Source organism: Schistocerca serialis, chromosome 7 (genome assembly GCF_023864345.2).
Source record: "Schistocerca serialis cubense isolate TAMUIC-IGC-003099 chromosome 7, iqSchSeri2.2, whole genome shotgun sequence".
NCBI lineage: Eukaryota > Metazoa > Arthropoda > Insecta > Orthoptera > Acrididae > Schistocerca > Schistocerca serialis.
Genome location: NC_064644.1, coordinates 227992565 through 228008257, shown reverse-complemented (window position 1 = coordinate 228008257; position 15693 = coordinate 227992565). Strand labels below are relative to the sequence as shown.

Sequence of the window (15693 nt, the reverse complement as noted above, 5' to 3'; positions counted from 1 at the left end):
TGCCCACAAAAAAAAACACTCCGCTTGTGAGTCCCAACCCATCTCACAGTTTTAACCTGCAAAACTGCTAGGTTCCTGACTATTTATTGCATGCACAGGTATCTGCGCCGACAAATCGTAGCCTGTCGACCACCCTTAAATATTAATCCAAAACATTTCTTGTGCATTGGCTCACACTTTTTAGTGGATTCTACTTACAATTTAGAGAAAACTTAAAATCAGTACCCTAATTACTAATAAGCAACATAGCATGAATGAATGCTATTTTTTAGCTACACTTTGGTTCTTAGCAACTGGAGAATTATGTTAATAATAATTGTTCAGCAGTATCTGCTATATGTCATATAGCTCCTCATGTCTGCACTTATACTCATGAAGTGCACAAAGATTTTATTAAATTAGAGGTAAGGAAGTCAATATCTATAAAATATGATTAATGTAATGTAGACTATGCATACCACCTGTCACTGGCCACTTGATAATATATGCTATATAGTTATGTTGGAGGGGAGATAGCATGATTATAGGAAAAATCATTGTTAGTTATTCAGTTATATGTGGATGCACAGACAATGGGCTGCATGTGGCCTTCCATTGATCTGATGGTAGCCCGCCCTCACTGTTTGTTCATGTATTAGTATTATTATTGTTATTATTTTGTACTCATCTTTCATTCTCTTCCAGAAAGAAGAAGATAGCTGCTTGTAGAACTTGGTTCTTTTGAGCCATGGCAATCATTGCCTTCCAGAAAGCAGAATGCAGACCCTTGTAGGCTGTGGTTCTTTTGAGCCATGGTAGTGTGCCTGGCATTGGGGCAGGAGGATCCCAGTTTGAAATAATAACATGTCTCACAGCACATTATTCCTGAACTTGCATAACAATGCAGTCGTGGCAACAAGAGCTGCAAATGGTCCTGCAGGGAACAGCAGTGTCCAAGTCATCAGTGATTTGTGTATTCTACTGTACGTACCTTGTGTCAGTGAGCTTTGTCAGCCTACTCATTTGTGCACTGAACTTTTAGCAATGAAGCGAAGCAAAAATTTTATGTATATCTGTAAACCATAAGCATTTACATCATGGTCATTGGTGAATAATAATATAAGAAAACTATATAGTTTCTTTTATATTTTTCACAGGAACATTTTTATTTTACCCTTTATAGGCACTGATGTGAAGATTCACTAGCCCCATTTGGAGAAGGTCCAAAATTAAACCTAGAATTGGTAAAGCAGGACCAAGTAGGAAACAGGACAAGAAGCAGCAGTTTCAGGATATTTTTTGTGCAATCGCTGAATGTTATCATTTGCTTTATTTGCAAAAGTGTTGTAGGCATTCCTAAGTAGTACAGCTTAAGGATACATTACAGAATTCTGCCTCTTCTAAATTGTCGGAAGAACTACGTGAACAGAAATTTTCTTCCTTGAAGTGAGAATTGGCTTGTTAGTAAGTCATGTTCAGAAAACCTATTAAAAACTCATGAACTGCAACAGAAATAAGTTTTGAAGTATCTCACTTTATAGTAAAAAAATCAAAAATTGTTTTGAGATAGCTGCTAAAAATATTTGCCCTGAATCAGTTAACCATTCTGATAAAAACATCACAGGGTTGTGGGACAGAAGAAAATGGATTTTCTTCCATTTTCAGAAAATTCAGTTAAACCAAATGATCACTTAAAGGATAATTACTGCAGGGTCGGCAAATATGAAGAACCAGTTAAGACATTGCTCAAAGAAATTTGCTTACTTTTCATTTGTTATTGATGTGTCAACTGACACCATCTCCACACCCCAGTTGTTAGTATTTGCATATGGAATGATGCATGAGTTTGGAGTACATGACCAGTTAACTGGAATGAGTTCACTGTGAGGGCAAACTAGGGTTAGTGATATGTTCATTGGACTGTTGGAACTGTGTGCAAACATTGACTTAACTGACTAACTTAATAGGTATTATGAATAACAGAGAATCTACCATGGTAGGAATTAATTCTGGATTGATATCATCACTAAAACACCATTTATAAGCCCATGATGATATGATGCAATTACACTGTATAATCCCCTCAAAGACTTTTCTGCACTAACAAAATAGGTTTCGGGCATGTCACGAAAGTTGAAAGTTGTGGTTTCAACAGTTAATTTCATAAAATTTCATGGTCAAATCACAGACAGTTTAAAACCTTCCTTGAAGACACTGACAATGAATACGGTGATTTGATCTTTTACACAGAAACAACATGGCTAAATTGTGGTAGAAATGCTGCAGCAGTTCCTGAATTCAACTGATGATACTGAAATTTAAATGATTCAAAATAACAGAAAAAAAGGGTTTCTTGTGGGACTTTGCATTTTTTACAGACATTACCAGTTGTTTCAGCATGTTAAATACTCAGCGTCAAAGCAAAAATCAATTCATTAATCAACTTTATGGCCATATTATATGTTTTCATTGTAAGCTACATGTGTTTTAAACCAACTGAAGTCCAACTTTGTGCTTATGATGAGAAAGTTGGTAACTTGATATCAGCTTTCAAGACTCATTTCCCTGATTTTCACAAGATAAAGCCATTGCTAGATTGACTTAGCAACCATTTTGCCTGAAAATGCACCAGAAGTGATGCAGCTGGAACTCAACGGCATGCAAAACGATGAAACACTGCGATTTAAATTTGATGATACAAACTGCTGAATGTCTATCTTCTTATTAATAGGAACAATTGGAAGGTATTGGTAGACACTGCAGTAAGATGTGCAAACCCTTTTGGGCCAAGTTATATGTATAAACAAACTTTTTCCTTAATGAAAATCAACAGATCAGTAAATAGTAACCGCTTGATAAACGGCAATCTAGAGCCAATCTTCGAGTGGTGTGCGGCCCGCACATGCAGGGTCGGTTTAAGACCCAAGCGACATAAGCCGCTGCTTAGGGCTATCACAATTAATAGCGGCCGCTTAAGAAGCCAAGCTGAGAAGGATGCTCAAGTGTAAGATCTGCATACAGTGCGTAGCACAGTAACGAAAACTGACACGGGTGAAAGCGTACAATGGAAAAGGGGGGAGGGGGCGCCAAATGAAAAGTTCCTTATGGTGGAAAAATGTGCTCGAACCAGCCCTGACTACACCTTCGCTTGTGTTTACTTCCGAGAAAATTTACCATTCTAATAAAAAATAAATAAAAGCCTTTGCCTTCTCTTTGTTCTCTCTGGATGAGAGAAGCCAATCTTACGTCTCCAGTTGAAATTTTCAGTAGTGCGGCAATTTTTTTACGAAGCATAATTATTTTTATTTGGGATTTTGCGATATCGATCGTGCAAGAACCTTTGGCGTCTGTGTTCCTCTGTCTGCAGTATTAAGCCTCAACGAACGAGAATTCTCTATGGTGTTAACTGTAGACGAACGCGAGCGATCTAGTTTCGGTCGTGTTCGGTTCGCAATGGCTCGTGTGTGATACATTGCACTAATTACAGCTCGCATTTAAATAGTCATTCTTCTCGCGCTCCATACGTGCATGGAACGAAAAAATCTCCATTAATTGGATCAATGGGAAGTACCCTCTGCCACGCCCCTCACAGTTGTTTGCAGAGTGTGGATATAGACGCAGAAGTTTGCTCGACTTCCGCTGGCCGTCGATCTCGCGAATCGTAAAGGAAGTTCGCGACTTCCATGTTTCGGCGCTTAGCAGTACAGAAAACTTTCGTCTGCTATCGCGTCTACTTCTGTTGTTGGCATGAGCTGCGTGAGCGCTGGAGTAATGTGAAGAGATTACAATGCTGCTGATAGAAGAATACAGATATTTGGTATCCGAGAGACCCACAGCACAAATGCAGAAGAAAAAAATGAAGGAATGTGTGTATATTCTGCTGATTAAAAGTGAAAATATACCTAGGACCTGATCGTTCTTGTTCCTTACATTCATGATAGCTGCAGTTACATGACTGATGTATCACTGTTACGTTAGACATTCTATTACCCGGAATCACGCTATCAGCCCTCTAACCATTCATGTAACACATTTTATCAAGTACTGTAGCCTATGTGTATGTACTATAGTTCACATTTAATTAATTATATTTTTCCTTACATGTACTTTAATAAAATCCTAGGAGTGGTTCGCATTTGTCACTGCAGACACCAGGAACTTTCTGAGACGTACCAGTTACTGAAATCCGAAACAATTAATAATGGTAGTATCTGCATTTGCTAATAACCAGAGTGTAATATTCGCGAAAACTAAGCTGAGCGCAGTGACTGATGGGAACGACTTAAATGGGGAAATCTAGCGTTTCTTTGTTGTGTTTTATTTTTGGTCGTTAGTGTTGCATTATTGTTCCGGTTTTAAATCTCTCCCCAACTGTAATGAAAAACCAGCGAAAAGCATCAGTCGACACCACGTGCGAAGTTCAGAAAAGGAGAGCTGGAGCTGTCACGCAGTGAAAGTGCAATACCTCCACGTCTTTCACGCTTCAACATAAATTCAGACACCCAAATTCTTATTTAGCTGCCCTACTCATCTCTGAATATCAAAGTTTTGTATCGTGTCTCCTATATAGAGTATTAGCTCCAAAATACAATTACATAGGGTTTTCCCCTGTTGTTTTCACATGTGCACGCACTTGCTCTAAGATACAAGTGAATAGTATTGAACACGGGTGAACTGTCCGCGAATGTTGATTCGCATGTGTTTGCCTCCATTCGCTCCCGTGTTAACCAGGCCTACAAGCTATGGTGGGAGCAGCCTTGTCGTTATGTTCTCTTCCGACCATTCTATTGTTCACACAGAATTCACTTGAAAGTAGTTCTTGCGCAGACCACTAGATGGTTGCTGCAAGCGCCGAGTTCAGGCAGTTTGCGTAACTGGAACAAGCGTCTGTGGACGAAAAACGAGTGCGATAGAATGCTGTTCGCTCACTTTCGCAAACCGTTTCCACTAGAGGAATTGTCGTTCGTAATAGTTCACTTTCACTATGATATGATACAGCCTCCAAGCCGATGGTGGGTGCATGCTTGTGCAAGTTTTCATTGTCTGTGAGAACTTAGCTTAAATAATTTGAAGACTGGCGCCAGTGCAAATTAGACGTGGAAGTAAACAAAAATATACATACTAGGGTTACGTTGGCAATCCTTGCGTTGTATGTTCAACCAAACAAAAGTAAACATAGGATATGAAACAAATTTCCCCAAGTCTAGGCGCACAGCAAAATTTTTTGTGCAGTTTTCATACGTCAAGAAAGAAAACCAATTATTTCGTAAGTGATAACAGTTCAGGACTGCTTATGAATCAGAGTTTGCAAACTACTATGTAAGGTGTCCCAAGGATTTTAACTATTTCCTTTCCCTTATTTAGTTCTGCTATTAGTCATCAAAAGAACACGGAAGTTTGTGGCGTTATTTGTATCATGTTTTTGCCACAATATCGCGCTCAGAGATAATTACAGTTATGCGTTTTTAACTGGAACATCCGACGTCGTAATTCAGAGTCAAAGTTAATGGAGCAACAGAAATTAACAGTTGTAAGTAATAATTGACGTTGAGTTAACATACTTTTTCTGGATTAAAAATATAATTTCATTATATAGTTATGTAAACACTGGGACAAAATTGAAAGTGTAATGATTCAAGTTGTAAATGTGTACCCAAATGGTATTAAATAGGCTATAGTTTATAACATTTACTTAAATGAAATACAATTGTTCCACTTTTCTCTTAAAACTCATATGCTGTGAAACATATTAGACTAGACAACAATTTTTAAGCCCCACATTTCTGTCTCATCTACTACACAGCCTGTGGTATCTTCAACTGCAATCTTACATGTTCTGTTAAGGAAATATAATGCAGATAGCTTGAATAAACGCTTCATGTGGTTCTTGCTGTGTTAGATTGAAAAATTGAACTCAGTAAGAACTCCGCAAAGCATTTATTCAAGAACACCACTCCAAAAAAGTGTGGTCTTATGTAATGGGTTACATGTAAATTTGCAATGTAAAAGCTTTCTCCAAAAATTAAAAGTTGTTGTGTTGATATGTGATACTGCAACCCCCCCCCCCCCCCTCGAAGTCTTGATCTTCGGTGTGATGACAGATTGATCTGTTGTTTAGCCTGAGTGGGATTGTGACAATTTGATTGCGAGTTGAAGAAGCTCCAGAATCAGGTAATTAAGAAGTAAAGAGTGTGTTAATAGGTTTATCTGTAATGTAGTCTGAGCTGTATATTCACTTCACCTTTAACACACTTTTAATTATAAGCAACTATAACTGTGGTGTAAATTCAGAAAAGTTGTTTTAATAAGACAAGTCTCTTGATTACTGTGGTGCATATAAGGTTTATTTATTTATTTACGTCCTGAATCTTTGTGGTACATATACGATACAACTTGAGAACACGTAAAGATAGGGGGATATAAGGTACTTTACATGTATGATACAACTCACTAACACCTAAAGATATGTGGCAAGTGTCTCATGAAAAGCAGCTTACAGAGGTTCAGGGACCAGTATCAAGTAATGAGTCTAGGTAGATACTACCGCCTGCTACATCTCTCTCCCACAGGGACCATGAAGACAAGAGTAGACTATTTACTGCATGTAGAGAGACATTTAAGCTGTCATTTGTCTCATGCTTCATTTGTGAATTTAAAGGGAATTAACCGTAGTACAAAGTACGGTGGGAAATATCCTCTGCCAGGTGCTTCATTATTTTGCAGAATACAGATGTAGATGTAGAAACAGTGGGCAGCAGAGGCATCTGTACATCGTGATGTGAAAGGGAAAGAGGAGGAAGGGAAGACAAAAGACAAATAAAAGTGAAAGTATCAGGATTTATCGAGATTATCATTTTATATGTTACAAAGGGGTTAATCAGAGAACAGAAACCGTGGTGTCCCTCAATACTTTGGCTCATGTTAATTGGTTGATTAGGCCTGCATAATAGTGTATCAGCATTTATATGGTGTTGCATTGTGTTGTTGAATGACAGTGATTTTGTAGGATATTTTTGTTTTGGTATAGAACTTGGTTTTTAGTGAGCCTAATATTAAATTATTTTAGTTTTTTTTTGTTATTTTATATGTGCTCAATATATTACTTGTTATTAATACTTATTATGCAGGAATCATATAGGTAAAATTAGAGATTCAGGACACACAGAATTGTGTTTGCATTCATATTTTTTATCCTTTCTGTCTATAAATGGAATAATTGTAAGTTTGAATAAATGTGTGGGTTCCTGTATCTGTCCACTTACCAAATAGGGTTTACTAGAGATTGTTTCAAAATCTTGTTTCTCAGAGTTCATGAGTCTATGAGGCTGGTCTAATATTTCTGTAAATAATTTAGGAGCAAAAGAGAAGCTCACTGAAAAACAGAAGCATGAAGTTGTTGACAGTCACCCACAGGAAAGAAAGAAAACCTGCTAGCTTTTGGACTGATCTTCCTGCATGCGATCGCACGCGTGCTCGCCCCCCCCCCCCCCCCCCACACACACACACACACACACACACACACACACACACAACTCTGTGCCCCTGTATGGTGCACACACACACACACTCTCTCTTCCCACATACTTGTAAGTCTCCACCTTTCTTAGTCATTCCCCACCAGTTGTTACTTTATCCTTCTTGCAGGTTGTGATCGTCATTTCACACTTACTAAAGCTACATATCATCTCGTATCTTTGTACTATTCATTGCCATATGTCTAACTGCTTCTGCACTTTCTCCACTTTGTTTCCACAAATCATCAAATAGTCTACAAACACTATTACTTCTCTCTTTCCTTTGTAAATTACTTGTCATACTATGACCACTATTTCACTCGTTATCACAATGAAGTGCGCTTGAGAGAGCGTGCACTTCCTTACTACGTCAAGCTTATAATCTAATTTGTGATATCCATTAATATCTGTGCATTGTTTTTTTCAGTGAATTACTTTCAGCATTTAACTGGCCAAGTAACAGGCAAGCAATCTGGTGTTACCAGACACCCACCTGCTAGTTAAGTTTACTTGATGTAGATCAATGCTGCTCTAGCCTGTTAAATCCTGTCTTCCTTATCTGGGCTGCACTTGTTCTGACATTGTACTTGAACTGGTGTTACATGCATAATCTTTGCATAACAAGAAAGGCCAAGGAAGAGATTGGTTGGCCCACAGAAAAGTACTGGATGCCTCTGGTAGAAAGAAACTATATTTTTGAGCCCTGGTGTCCTCTATATGTTGGGGTATATCAGTAACAGTTTTAATCAAATGAAATCTCCAAACCAGTGCATTGAAGGTTCAGAACAACTTATGAGAAATGGATGCAGTTTTTTCCAAATACTAGCATGATTAGAAAGAAAACAAAAGCAGAAGGTAACTTCCAATGTCTGCAGAGACTGTCAAAAACATCCAAACAGTGTTTACACAATCACCGTCCAAATCATTAAGACACAGAACAGGTCACTCATTTCTTTTGTCTAGTAGCAGATATAAGTTACAATAAAGATCAAAATATAGATACTATGATTCAACATTTTGAGTACATATATGATACTATAAACACAATGTTGAATAATGAGGTAAGAAGGGACATTAGAATCAAAATTTATAAAATAATGGCCACACTAGCTTCAAATTGTGGGAGTGAGACTTCAGTGCCTACACAGGAGGAAATAAGCTAGATTCAAATAGCGGAAATGAAATTTTTAAGACAGAGTGAAAGTTGCTCAAAATTAGACAGAATATGTAACAAAGACATAAGAACAGAGCTTAATATTTATAATATTGGAGGAAGAGTGAATGAAGAAAATGGAAAGAACGTAACAGCAAGATGAATGAAGATAGACTGCCAGATTGGATAAGGCTGTGTGAGCTACAAGGAAAAAGAGATCCTGGAAGACCTAGGAAAAGATAAGACGCGAACAACTCTTAATGTGATGTCACAACAGGCATTTTACCTAGACCATGAAGCACATAAGACCTTCCAAATCAGTAAAACAAGTACCATGTCAGCCACATGTACTGAGAATCATGTGTATTGTTGCAGTTAGATAGAACACCATCTCATTGGACATACATGGAGGAGTAATTGGGTGAATGATTTCCACATCGCTGGATTGAAAGGCATGGCCCAATCCCATGGCCATTAGTATCATGAGACATTACCTCCATCTCCTATTGCATTTTCTTTTCTTTTTGGGATATATTAATACGAAGGTATATGTCACACTTCGTACAAAATATGCTCCCATTGTGTGACTTAAACTGTTGAAAGTGTCAAACCTGTGAGACAAAGTACCATTTGGATAATTTGTGTGTCACCAAGGGTGCTCACATTGGGTGCATTAAATGATATTAAATATGACTGAAAATTTTATGACTCTGTGTGTGTGTGTGTGTGTGTGTGTGTGTGTGTGTGTGTGTGTCAAATACTGCCTCTGTGATGCCTCTAATTACAGAGTTGCCACCACTTTAAATTGGTATCAGCATTCTGAGATAGCCTGTATTTTTGTATTCTTTGGACTTTTCTGCAGTGTTATTTCTTTATGTCCGCCCCTAGTAGCTGAATGGTCAGCATGACGGATTGTCAATCCTCTGGGCCTAGGTTTGATTCCCGGCTGGGTCAGGGAACTTTCTCTGCCCAGGGACTGGGTGTTGTGCTGTCCTCGTCATCATCCTCATCAACTGCAGGCCACCGATGTGGCATCAAATTGAAAAACCGGCACTTGGCGAACGGTCTGCCCAATCAGCCAACAGTCTGCCCAATGGGGAGGGCCCTAGCCATACGATTAAATTAAATAAAAATAAATTTCTTTCATGTCAGCATGATGTATAGTTTAGATAAAATAAATATTTTTGCAGCATCCAGTAATTCAGGTGCCATGCTGCTGTTTATGTTGGTGTGTGTGGGAAGTGCTGTCGTTTTTAGATTACATTTATTATTTTGTGTAAACATTAATGTTTCACCTTGGTTTGCACCTACCAACAATGATCAGTATCAAACTGTCACTGACTGTAAGTTAACTTGTTTACTAGTTGGAGTTATTGGTTTCGCTTGTTTTTTCTGTGAGTGGAAAATGACAAGAATAAGGAGGTTTGGATAAAAAGAGAAATTTAGAAGGAATAAGTAATTCACTGTGCGTAATATCTTATGTGAAACTTCGTATTACCGTTTCATCGATGCCAAATGCCACAGATGACAAGCAAACTACATAAAACAGTTGTCTACACGGAAAAAAGCTTTAGTTTTTGAAGAATGTATCAGTGAGAATTCTGTTGCTGTGAATTAGGATGGCGATGTTATTGTTAGCCTTAAGTTACTACCTCAGCTCATTGGGAACTTTATTAAGTTCAAATACTGTAATAGTGATGTTTCTTTATTTGAAAATGGTCTACACCGAACCAGAATAATGAACTAGTTAATGATAAAATGTGTGACATGAGGATTCTTAGCTCAATGATGACCTCACATAACAACAAAAAGTAAATTTTCGAAACAACTTACAGCGTGTTTATGACCTTATTTTAATCGGAAAAAGCAGAATTGCACATAATATGTTGTAGGCAATATTGGGTGCTCTTCAGTCACCAACGAGATTTACTTCCTATAACAGGATTATTAGTTTTGCTGTAGCAGATGTTTGTGAGTCTTCAGTGAAGAAAGCTGCTGAAGCAGTCTTGTCAGAGAGGGCTGAATTTTTACCAAGTATTATTATTGTGTCCTTTGACAGTGGCTGGCAGAAACATTCACATGTTTCCTGAATGGGGCAAGTTTCAGCTACTTCCTTAGATACACGGAAAGTACCAGGTGTGGAAATTACGTCAAAATTCTGTTTCACCTATAGTAAACATTTAGACTTTTGAGCACGTCTGTCAGAGGAACTAGTATGGATCTGGTAATGTGGTGAGGTTTTGTGAATATCAACAATGAATGTAAAATAAAATAATCGGTATGAGACAACTTACTTTTTTTTCCCATGAAGTCATGCCCATCACTATTGCATGAACTTGTGTGCCTGTTAGAAAAACCACCAAATGATGTCAAACCCTTTGCAAGGGCAACTTTGTAACAATATTACTAGGGAAAAGTCAAATACAAACCTTAAAGTGAACTACAAAATGAGTAGTAGCAGTATACTGTGACCAACCAATTTTACCAAGTTATACTACATTAGTAACTTGTACGAACATACTGATCATGTTCTTTGGTCAGAAAAACAAAATGATTGACAGTTACACTTGGAAGGGAGCAGTGTTGGCAGTTCCCAGTTACCTATACAACAATGAGACCACAGCAGCAACAGCTGTGCAATTCAGTACTGAATTCCTTCGTATGTTTTCCCTTTGCCTGCAGTACTGACTTCACACTGAACTATCATAATAGCCTTCTCACCTTGCTGCGCATTTTAATTATTAACTGCAGACATTCTTGTGTGTGTTATTAAAAAAAATAGTGCAAAGAGACAAAGAATGTGATGAAAATGAATCACAATAACTGTGTTAGTAATTATTGTCTGCAGAGCGGTATGACAATGGCAAACAAAATGGAAGGCACAAGCAATCTTGTTTTGTGGTTGGTTGTTGCTGTGGTAGCTGTATTGTAAACAGTAGTTGGCAACCACTTTGGTATGGATAAATATAGCTATTGTGCACAGTTCCAAACAACAAATTACCATCAAACAAAAAATAATGAACAACAATAAACTGATGTAATCATTACAGAGACAGTGACGTTTTACACATGTTTTTACATTATCAGTAATCATTTTAATCACGGCCGTCATACCCCACAAAGTACATGGTGTTCTGTGGCGACTAAAATTCCAGTAAAACTTATAGAGGTTGATAACAGAAAGCAGTGATACTTACAATGACAAGGATATTCATGAGAAATGAAAACATTGTGCCATAGTTTCCAGTAACCCATATTTTCTACTGTAAACATGGAATAATAATAAAATAATTATAGTAATATGTTGTTGTTGTTGTGGTCTTTAGTCTGAAGACTGGTTTGATGCAGCTGTCAAGGCTACTCTAACCTGTGCAAGCCTCTTCATCTCCAAATAACTACTGTATTCATCTCTAGGTCTCCCTCTATGATTTTAACCCCCCACATTTCCCCCCAGTACTAAATTGGTGATTCCTTGCTATCTCAGAACGTGTCCTACCAACCGATCCCTTCTTCTAGTCAAGTTGTGCCACAAATTCCTTTTCTCCCCAATTCCATTTAATACCACCTCATTAGTTATGTGATCTGCCTGTCTAATCTTCAGCATTCTTCTGTAGCACCCCATTTCTCTTCTTGTCTAAACTACTTATTGTCCATGTTTCACGTCCTTACATGGCTAAACTCCAGACAGATACTTTCAGAAAAGACTTCCCAACACCTAAATCTATGTTTGGTGTTAACAAATTTCTTTCTTGCCATTGCCAGTTGACATGTTATCTCCTCTCTAACTTGGAGATCGTCAGTAATTTTCCTGTCCAAATAGGGGGAAAAAAGGCTCTGAGCACTATGGGACTTAACATCTGAGGTCATCAGTCCCCTAGAACTTAGAACTACTTAAGCCTAACTAACCTAAGAGCATCACACACATCCATGCCCAAGGCAGGATTCGAACCTGCGTCCATAGCAGTCGCGTGGTTCCAGACTGAAGCGCCTAGAACTGCTCGGCTACATCAGCTGGCTCCAAATAGCAAAACTCATCTACTACTTTGAAGTGTCTCTTTTCATAATCTGATTCCCTTAGCATTGCCTAATTTAATTCAACTACATTTCATTATCCTTGTTTTGCTTTCGTTGATATTCATCATATAACCTCCTTTCAAGACACTGTCCATTCTTTTCAACTGCTCTTCCAAGTCCTTTGCTATCTTTGACAGAATTACAGTGTCATCAGCAAACCTCAAAATTTTTATTTCTTCTCCCTGAACTTTAATTCCTTCACCAAATTTTTCTTTGGTTTCCTTTATGGCTTGCTTAGTGTACAGATTGAATAACATTGGGGATAGGCTACAACTCTTTCTCACTCCCTTCCCAACCACCGCATCCCTATCATGCCTCTTGACTCTTATAACTGCCACATGGTTTCTGTACAAGTTGTAAATAGCCTTTCGCTCCCTGTATTTTACACCTGCTGCCTTTAGAATTTCAAAGGGAGCATTCCAGTCAACAATGTCAAATGCTTTCTCTTAAGTCTAGAAATGCTATAAACATAAGTTTGCTTTTCATTAACCTACATTCTAACATAAGTCAATGGGTCAGTATTGCCTCGCATGTTCCTACATTTATCCATAGTCCAAACTTGTCTTCACTGAGGTTGGCTTCTGTCAGTTTTTCCAAAATAAATAAGTAAATAATAATAATAATAATAATAATAATAATAACAATCTGCAGAAGAAGTTAATTTATAGCTACTACCAATGGGCAGGGGGTGAAGAAGGTAAGGAATCAGCCAGGTATATGTAGGGAATGATTTGAGAAAAAAATTGAAAAACCAAAATCAGAATGGCTGGACCCAGCACTAATCCTAAGTTCTCATTATAAATTGTATTAATGTTGATAAGTTACTGTAAACAGCTTAAGTATTGTAAGTATTCTCTGAGAGAATGAAAAGGGTTTGTCAACAGCAAAGCTTTACATTTTGGCTTGAAAAACATGGTTTCCGCCGGCCGGAGTGGCTGTGCGGTTCTGGGCGCTACAGTCCGGAGCCGAGCGACCGCTACGGTCGCAGGTTCGAATCCTGCCTCGGGCATGGATGTGTGTGATGTCCTTAGGTTAGTTAGGTTTAATTAGTCCTAAGTTCTAGGCGACTGATGACCTCAGAAGTTAAGTCGCATAGTGCTCAGAACCATTTGAACCATTTGAACATGGTTTCCACAGCTTGCAGAAGCCTGTTGAAAATGCATTCTGTAGCTTAACAAAGGAGGACCTCAGAAGTTAAGTCGCATAGTGCTCAGAACCATTTGAACCATTTGAACATGGTTTCCACAGCTTGCAGAAGCCTGTTGAAAATGCATTCTGTAGCTTAACAAAGGAGGACATGCTCATCATTTACAAAATGTTTGTCAATATTGTGAATGTATAATGCCTTTCTTTTGAAGCACATACATTTTGTAAACAGCAAGTCACATAAAAAGAGTATATATACTTTGACATCACCTTCAAAATCTGCAGTTTGTTAAATATTAATCAATGTGGGTATCATGGATTAATATCATCTATTTTGCATACGAGTGGACAAAGGATATTTTGCATCATACAGATGAAAATCAGTGTCATTTTAGGAAACAGACGGATCAAAGATGAGAAATATATTTGCATAATGGAAACAATTTAAATGAATAAGATGTAAACAAAACTTCTGAAAGCTTTATAGTTATTCAGAAGATATTAGGCCAGTTAAAAACAAGAATACACTGTGAGAAGATGGCACCCTTTTGTTTGAGTGTGTCTGTTATTGTTTCATAGTTTCATTTGACAGTCCTTTCTGGTTATGATATTGATATAATACCGTTTTTAATCTCTCATACCGGTGGTCTTGCAATGACTCTTCCCAAATCTTCAATTTTTTGTTGTTAACATGGTGGCAGCAGTTTATCTATACAGGGTGAGCACAAAGCCTTGCCCTGATTATAAAAATTACAACAGAATAACCGTTTGACATAATAAGTTACATTTGATGCCGTTACATAGGTTAGTGTTACTAGTTTTTTGTTTAATACCACTTATGTTAGTAAACCTCAACATGTGCTGCCTTGGTAGCTCAGAGAATGTCTAGTCAGTATCCCAGTTCCCGCCAGGTGTTTCGCAACATGTGTTCTGTCACAGTACCCACAGCAGCTTGTATCCTAGCCTTCAGTTTGTCGACGTCAGCAACTAGTGTGGCAAAGACTGTCCTTGATATAGCCCCAGAAAAAAAGTCAAGGACCGTAATGTCTGGAGAGTGGGGTGGCCAGGGTGTGGGATCGTTTCTTCCAATCCACCGATCCGGACATTACTCCCCTCTCCAGACATTACGCTCCTTGATCTTTTTTTCTGGGGCTATATGAAGGACAGAGTCTTCGTCACATCAGTTGCTGACGTCAACGCACTGAGGGCTAGGATACAAGCTGCTGTGGGTGTTGTGACAGAACACATGTTATAAAACACCTTGCGGGAACTGGAATACCGCCTTGACATTCTCTGAACTACCAAGGGAGCACACGTTGAGGTTTACTAACGTAAGTGGTCTTAAAACAAATGAGTTACACGAACCTATGTAATAGCATCAAATGTAAATTATCATGTCAAGCGGTTATTCTGTAATAAATTGTTATAATCAGGGCAAGACTTCATGCTCACCCTGTATTTTTACTTGGTGACATTTCCGTTTATTGAACATACCTACTGATTTCAGAACAGCAGTTGTCCCAAGGTATACAACAACATGCAGAGCCCAGGTGGCTGATCAGCACTAAGTTTCAAGAGGATATCTATTCCTTCAAAGTAATCAGCATGTGAACTGCCTTTTTGGGATGTTTATTGTCAACATATTAATTGGCGTTTCATGACATCTCACCTTTCAAATACAGTCATTTCAGCACTTCAGATGTGCTGTTTGATTCTTTCTGGACATAACTGTTTACATTGCCCTCGGGTGCAATGTAAGACTTTGCTGTAGTAACTGCAGTTCATTCGTATTAGGCAGCTGCTTACCTTCAGGTTCTGATCCGACTT

At 38.2% G+C, this 15693-nt stretch overlaps 2 protein-coding genes across 6 annotated transcripts in view; both read left to right on the top strand.

Moving 5' to 3' along the window:
• Nucleotides 1-2856, top strand: part of LOC126412876 (RWD domain-containing protein 2A) — a 122099-nt gene extending 119243 nt beyond the window's left edge. For both annotated transcript variants that reach the window (XR_007575361.1, XM_050082758.1), the window contains one exon: nt 685-2856. The gene's annotated coding sequence lies outside the window, so the exon portion shown is untranslated. The remainder of the gene's footprint in view (nt 1-684) is intronic.
• Nucleotides 2857-5091: 2235 nt separating this feature from the next.
• The window catches only part of LOC126412251 (T-complex protein 11-like protein 1), a 133217-nt gene continuing 122615 nt past the window's right edge, over nt 5092-15693 (top strand). The window contains exons 1-3 of one of the 4 annotated variants that reach the window (XM_050081751.1): nt 5092-5245; nt 5344-5509; nt 6098-6150. The gene's annotated coding sequence lies outside the window, so the exon portion shown is untranslated. Of the gene's footprint in view, nt 5246-5272; nt 5510-6097; nt 6151-15693 lie in introns of those variants that run through there. The other 3 variants (XM_050081749.1, XM_050081752.1, XM_050081750.1) reach the window with 3 other exon arrangements.